Source organism: Bombina bombina, chromosome 2 (genome assembly GCF_027579735.1).
Source record: "Bombina bombina isolate aBomBom1 chromosome 2, aBomBom1.pri, whole genome shotgun sequence".
Taxonomy (NCBI): domain Eukaryota; kingdom Metazoa; phylum Chordata; class Amphibia; order Anura; family Bombinatoridae; genus Bombina; species Bombina bombina.
This window is the reverse complement of record NC_069500.1, coordinates 177,404,407-177,412,473: the sequence shown is the minus strand read 5'-3', so window position 1 is coordinate 177,412,473 and position 8,067 is coordinate 177,404,407.

The following is an 8,067-nucleotide window of genomic DNA, read 5'->3' as shown; positions in this document are numbered from 1 at the left end:
ACATGCAGGATCTAGAAAGGTATAGAATATATATATCTGCTATGAATAATTGTGCTGGGTGAAGGCAGGGTAATTTGGAATATGAGGGTGGGCATCTATCCACAGCATGAGTACGTATATTATAGGTCCGCTGACTCTGGTATGTAAGTTAACCCCAGAGTAAGAGAGTCACTTTGTTCCGTTGGTTATAGGCAGTATAGGGTTTTCAAACACAGAGTAAACAAAATAGTCTATACAAAGGAACTTCACTAGCATAATGGTTTAATTTAGACAAAACACATAGTCGATGTATAGGACCTTGACTTATATAATAAGGCAATGCTACAGTACATCTCCTCCATTCCAGCAGGACAGTATCGAGTGTGAATGAGATGCATTAGCCTATCCCCTCCTTAATCAGAGCCGATGCTCCCAAACGCTGGTCTCTTTGCCGCTCTGTGCACTGCACTAAGTAGCTCAAAATAGGTGATCCGCATGGTAGACAGACTCGTGAGCACTGTATGGAACATATGTCCGCATCCATCACGAGTGCAGGTTGCTCAAATAACAAAATTGGCCGGAGCTGCCCCAGAGCCGGGGCCAGAAAATCAGAGGGACAGCCGTGAATCCTCGCAACCAGTTGCGGAGCCTGTAATGGAGTAGTGCTCTGTAGTAGAGCTGTGGCACCGCTCCTCACCGTCCGCTCAGGGCATTGTGCAGCCGTATTGATCCAAACAATTTTTAAATGTATCTAGGGTATCGAAATTCACTACCTCCTTTGGTTAATGAGTTCCACAATTGTATTGCTCTTACAGTGAAAAAACGTTTCTATTGCAGAAGATTAAATCTTTTCCTTTCCTCCAACCTTAAATTGTGACCTCTTGTTACAAACAATTTTCTTGGAATAAACAGAGCATCTGCCATCTCTATATATGGGCCTTGAATATATTTATATAAAGTAATCATGTCACCTCTCAAGCACCTTTTTTCTAAAGAAAACAGAGCCACTTTGGCTAGCCTCTCCTCATAGCTTAAATTATCCATTCCCCTTATTAGCTTTGTGGCCCTTCTCTGAACTTTTTCTAGTTCTGCAATATCTTTTTTTACGATCGGTCCCCAGAACTGCACTCCATACTCAAGATGAGGTCTTAGCGCTGCGGAATCTGTTGGCACTCTACAAATACCTGATAATAATAATAATAATACCAGGGATTTATATAGTGACAGAATTATGCTCTCCTCCCTTGAATCAATGCCTTTTAATACATGCTATTATCTTATTAGCCTTTGTAGCCGCTGCCCTGCATTGTGCATCCATCTTTAGCTTGTTATCTATTACTACTCCCAAATCCCTTTCCTCTTCTGTTTGGCTAAGTCTTGTCCCATTTAAATAATACGTTGCCTGCCTATTTTTACTTCCAAAATGTAGAACCTTGCATTTTTCCGTATTAATTCTCATTTTCCATTTACCTGCCCATACTTCTAATTTTTGCAGATCCCTTTGTAACGAAAGTTTATCCTGCCCTGACTTAATTACCTAACTTAATTGAGTATCATCTGCAAAAAATAGAGATGTCGCTATTTAATCTTTGCTCCAAGTCATTTATAAAAATATTAAAAAGAACAGGGCCCAGTACTGATCCCTTGGGAAATCAATTTATTACCTTTGTCCAATCTGAGTATGATCCATTCACTACTACTTGTTTCTTCCTATCTTTTATTCAGTTATTTATCCATGAACTAACATTTTCAGCTATTCCCAGTCCCTTAATTGTGTGCATTAATCTCTCATGTGGCACTGTATCAAATGCCTTTGCAAAATCTAAGTGTATCACATCAACTGATTCCCCTTTATCTATATTTTTACTTACATCCTCATAGAATCTAATTAGATTAGTTTGACATGATCTATTTCTCATAAAACCATACTGATTTGAACTCATAATCTTGTTTACACGAATGTGCTCATCAATATAGTCCCTTATAATCCCTTCAAATATCTTCCCCACGATTGATGTCAAACTAACTGGTCTAAAGCTTCCTGGATCATCCCTGCTTCCCTTTTTGCAGAGTGGCACCACATCAGCTTTACATCAATCCTGGGGTACCATGCCTGAGGATAATGAGTCTTGAAAAATTAAGAATAGAGGTTTGTCTATAACAGTGCTAAATTCCCTTAACACCCTTGGGTGTATTCAATGTGGGCCTAGAATTTTATTTACCTTAATATTGTCCATTTTTTTCCTGTTATCCTCTATACATAACCCAGTTAATGGTATGGGCTGGCATGTTCTAGTTTGTTCCAAAGTATTGTCCATTCGTTCCTCTCTTGTGTATACTGAAGAAAAAAACTGCTTTAGTACCTCAGCCTTCTCCCTGTCACTGTTAAACATGCTACCCTCCTCACATTTTAATGTACCTATATTGTCCTTCTAAGATTTTTTGCTATTTATGTACTTAAATAACCTTTTAGGGTTAGACTTAGAATCCTTTGCAATTATTTTTTCATTTTCAATTTTGCTAATTTGATTGCATTTTTTGATGCATTGTTACATTCCTTATAAATATTGTATGCTGAGTCTGTACTATTTTGTTTGAATAATTTACATGCCCTATGTTTTTTGCTAATTTCTCTTAACAAATTTTTTTTAGCCACATAGGCTTGGATTTTTTATTTTTATAACCATATGGTATTTGTTGATATGTATATTTATTTAACTAAGTTTTAAATGTTATCAATTTATCCTCTGTATTTTTATTAGAGAATACTTTGTCCCAATTTATGTTATTTAATGATTTCCTTAAATCGTTGAATTTTGCTTTCTTAAAATTAAAAGTCTTAGTCAAAACTTTTGTCAGGATCCGATCATTGCCGTGTCACTGCGGCTCCTGGATCTGGTCTTGCTTCCTCCTTCACCGCATCACGTTGCCTAGTAACGTGATGCGGCCTTTCTTGTTACGCCCCCTTTGACCTCACGGTCCTTTTAAATATCCAGCGGGACTTCTCTCTGGTGCCCGTTTGTCAGATCAAGTTCCTGCTTTCCGGCTTCTTGTGCTTTTGTGAGTTTTTGCTCTCTCTATTTTCTGCATGCCTGGTACATTGACCTCTACTTGCCTGACCACTCTGTTGCCGAATCCTAAACTGCTTAAAGTGACATTGACCTCTGCTTGCCTGACCACTCTGTTGCCAAATCCTAAACTGCTTAAAGGGACATTGACCTCTGCTTGCCTGACCACTCTGTTGCCGAATCCTAAACTGCTTAAAGGGACATTGACCTCTGCTTGCCTGACCACTCTGTTGCCGAATCCTAAACTGCTTAAAGGGACATTGACCTCTGCTTGCCTGACCACTCTGTTGCCTAATCCTATCCTGCTTAAAGGGACATTGACCTCTGCCTTGCCTGACCTCTCGGAACATCCTCTGCCTGTGTTTCAGCTTCAGTTCATTATCCTCCTTTTCTACTCATCAAGTACTCCCTCCCGTGGCTCTTCATCATTTGTGAGTACTCTGTTTTCCATTTCTGCATACTAACTGTTTTCTTTCCTGGTGGGTCACGTCCTGGGTTTTCCTCAATGTGCTAGCGTGTGTACCCAATATGACCCTAGCAGTTGGGCCTAATCCCGGACTGACTCTATACGGCTGACACCTTTAAGACACTGCTTATGAAAAGAGATTTCAAATGTGACCATGTTATGATCACTGTTACCCAAATGTTCTTTGACTTCTATGTTTGATATTATATCTGTATTATTGGATAGCACTAAATCCAAAATAGCTTTACTCCTAGTTGGTTCCTCTATTAATTGTGACAAGAAGTTATCCCTGAGAACATTTAAAAATCTATCCCCTTAGCTGAATAACTAGTTTCATTGGCCCAGTTTATATCAGGGTAGTTAAAATCTCCTATAATTACAGTAGTAGTAGTTGAGTTTCCTCCAGGTCACTTGTAGCATGTTCCAAGTAATATTTTTTTAGGATTTTCCCCCCCACTTTTTATTTCAACCCACAGGGTCTCTACATTGTCACCTGAATCATAAATATCTTCCCTTATTGTAGGTTTAAGGTTAGGTTTAATATACATGCAGATTCCTCCACCCCTTTTATTATTCCTGTCCCTCCTAAATAAAGTATACCCCTCTAAGTTAACTACCCAGTCATGTGAATCATCCCACAAAGTTTCAGTTATACTGATAACATCATAGTCCTCTTCTGCAACTAAGAGCTCCAGCTCCCCCATTTTACCCGTCATGCTTCTTACATTTGTTGTCACACATTTATTTTTCATGTGCTTTCTGCTGATACTTGGTGTGCTTTCCTCCATACTTTCTAATATGACATTTCTTAAGTCATCCCTATCTTGATATTATAGGATTGACATATTCATAGACTGTTCTCTATGTTCTATTGTGTTCTAACTGACCCCCCCCCTTTGCCTAGTTTAAAAGATTCTCTAAACGTGCTACCATCCTTTCCCCCAACACACTTGCACCCATGTCATTCAAGTACAATCCATCATTACTGTACAAATTGTAGCCAAGTCAAAAGTCAGCCCAGCCCATTTTTTAGGACTCTCCATCTCCAGCTGATTCCTTCATTAGTACCACTATGTACCATGACTGCAGGATCAGACCCATATCCCTCTAAGAATGTATCAATACTCTCCACAATATGCCTAACACAAGCCACGAGCCCAAACCTTTTGTGAAGTTACGAGCCCCTGGAAGACAGCAAACTGTTCTATTTAAAGGGTCTGGATGAAAAATTACCCTATCAACCATCCTAATAATAGAGTCTCCTACTACCAACAATTGCCTCAGGCCTTGACTTGACTTGTATGCCCCTCTTCCATGACTGTTCACTATACTAGGCAAAACAGCCCTCTCTGACACTGCCACCCCTGAAATGATATCCCCAACATCTTCACTTAATCTGGCAAATCTGTTGGGGTGTACCAGCTCAGAACTGGCCTGTCTCTTCCACTTAACTCTGCTTCGCCCTCTAACTGTGACCCAGCTACATTCTGGAGTCTCCTCATCTGAATCCTCCCCATTCCCACTGCTAGAACCATTAACAACCAGCTCAGTCCTATCCAATTCCCTTTCAAGTGTCTGAATTTCATGCAGTGTTGCAATTCATTCCTCCAGAACTCCAATACGAGTTTCTAAAGAGACAAGATGCTCCTATTTGCCACAGACATATAATCCCTGAAGTGGCTGCTCCAGTGATGCAAACATGTGGCAAGCTGTACACTGAATGAGATTCACACACCTACTTACTAAAAGGTTTAACTTAAAAATATAAAATAATTATATTTCCCCTTGATTGCTCCAAATCATTGTTTGCCTAACTACCTTGTTTAGCTAACGATAGATGTAGGTTATCCTATAGATGGATTCCTGTGAAAGAAAGCATCTTTTTGTCTTTTTTTTATGATGTCTTTCTACAAACTGTCTTCTATTATCTTTTTTTAAAACCATGGGGTCTTAAAGGTATCCATATTGTAATCAAAATAGCAGGTAAAATGTTCTAAAGGGATTGAATGATTGTTTGAAGATAGCTTCACATATAGGTGCTTTAGTACACTTCACTGTTGGATGCAGGGTTCCGTGCCTCAAGAGTTTAATGTAAATGATCCCTTCAGACAGTGTGGAATGACAATACAATTTACATGTGTAAACTGAAACTCATTAGTTACAGTACAATAGTGAAACTTGTACATGAATAATAAACCTATTTGAGTTGGAGGATTGTGGGTATACTGTGCATGTGTAAATAGTCTATTACATATACGCATTATACTGTAAAATATACACAATAGTGTTTTGTTTTTTTAAAACATTGCCCTATGTAAATCACGTTTTTAAAAGAAGTGATGTTCTAACAATATATTTATTCAGCTGCTACAATAAAAAGTTCACACTGTAAAGAATGGGTTACTTCTAATATCGAGGTTGCACTGTACCAAACCTGTTGACTTTTAGGGGCATATTTATCAAGCTCCGGGTGCTTGATACCCCATTTTTCCGTCAAGCCTTCAACCTCACCGGAAAAAGAAGTTGATGGTTTAGGGGCAAATCTGTTGGGGTGTACCAGCTCCGAACTGGCCTGTCTCTTCCACTTACCTTTACTTCGCCCTCTAACTGTGGCCCAGCTACATTCTGGAGTCTCCTCATCTGAATCCTCTCCATTCCCACTGCTAGAACCATTAACAACCAGCTCAGTCCTATCCAATTCCCTTTCAAGTGTCTGAATTTCATGCAGTGTCGCAATTCGTTCCTCCAGAACTCCAATGCAAGTTTCTAAAGAGACAATATGCTCACATTTGCCACAGACATATAATTCCTGAAGTGGCTGCTCCAGTGATGCAAACATGTGGCAAGCTGTACACTGAATGAGATTCTCACACCTACTTACTAAAAGGTTTAACTTAAAAATATAAAATAATTATATTTTCCCTTGGTTATTCCAAATCCTTGTTTGCCTAACTATCTTGTTTAGCTAACTGCTTACTTAAACAGACAATCTTACTTTAACAGATAATCAAGGCAGCAGACCCTCTCAGAGCAGGCTCACAGAGTTACTGTGCTAGACTTATAGAGTAGGTAGGCCCACACAGGTGAAAATAATCCCTAGCCTAATTACCCACACAGGGAACAAAAAAACAAAAAAAATGAAGGGTAGAAACAAACAAAAACTGTTTTTTTGTTTGTTTTTTTAAATCCACCCCTCGCACAGCAAACAATTCCGATTATCCTAGCTTTGTAAAGGAATAATCTAGATTTTATTAAAGAGACAGGGATGATTATTTTGTATAAGCCTTTTCCTTTACTGCTCAACAGCCATTCAAAGTAACAATAAATAATTTAAATATTTAACATAGAACAGAAATTAATATAGTGACCAATGAAATACAACACTGGATGGTGTGATCTAAAGTAGACCAATCAGAAAAGTTAATTCTGTTATAAACTGTCCAAATAGCAGGGGTCAAGTCGAGCGGGAATAAATGGGAACAGAGTTCCTGCACTAATTTTGCAGGAGGAACTAGGTTCCCCCTGGACAGAGAACAGAAACACTTCAGTAAACACTGCTGCTGGTGGTGGGAGGAGCTAAAGCACAGTCTGGTTAGAGGGACAGTGAGATCCTCTAGTAATGGGCAGTAACACTTCCTACAATACACTAAATGTAAGCCTGTCAGCGGTCCTGCTGTGGGATCACCCTGCACTTTGTGAAACACACGGTGCTTACATTTCTGTGTGGCTTGCTCTGGGGTTATTTAGCTCCCCTCAGAAGGAATAGGACTATTGCACTTTAAGTGTGTAAGACTCTGTGACAGAGGAGGAGTGTGTGTGTATGTACAGTGTGTGTGTTTGTATAAAACAATATTATTTGTGAGGGGTGGAAGTCTTTGTGAGTTCCCACACTATATTTTGTAGGACTTGACCACTGCCAAATAGTATCCCAACTGCCTCTTTTAACTTTGGTGCTTGAGAAGAAAAAGTTGTAATCTTCACTTATGAGTCCATAAACTGAAACAAAAACAAAAGTAAAAACCAGAAAAAATAAAGAAAAAAAACTTTAAACACAGTCCATCAGACGAAACTTGAAAAGAAGGATGGAATCCTGTAGAATTTAAAGAAGATCCACAACATGAATCTTGATCTCGAAGATAATCACTTGGGTGAATCAGAAGTTCAGAATTCTGAAGAAGAAGAGGGACCTGGAGCTGAAAATAAATATAAATATCAAAATTTAAATATACAAACAGTGTAAGAGTATAGGGAGGGTAAATAATCTTTTCTGTCTCTTTAATAAAATCTAGATTATTCCTTCACAAATATAGGATAAATCGGAATTTTATTACAAGAACAGAGACTCATATTTTGCAAGTTTAAAGCTAAACATATAAAAATATCAATCTAATAAACATTGAGGAATAGAATTAATAGGTTTTAAATAAAAAATGTCTAAAACCTGAATCTGAAGACCAGTCAGCTGCATTAAGAATTTCTTGGAGATGCTGATTTACAAAAAGCTTTAGAAGCAGCAGCTCCTCTTATGGAATGAGAAGAAAAAGATATATCAAT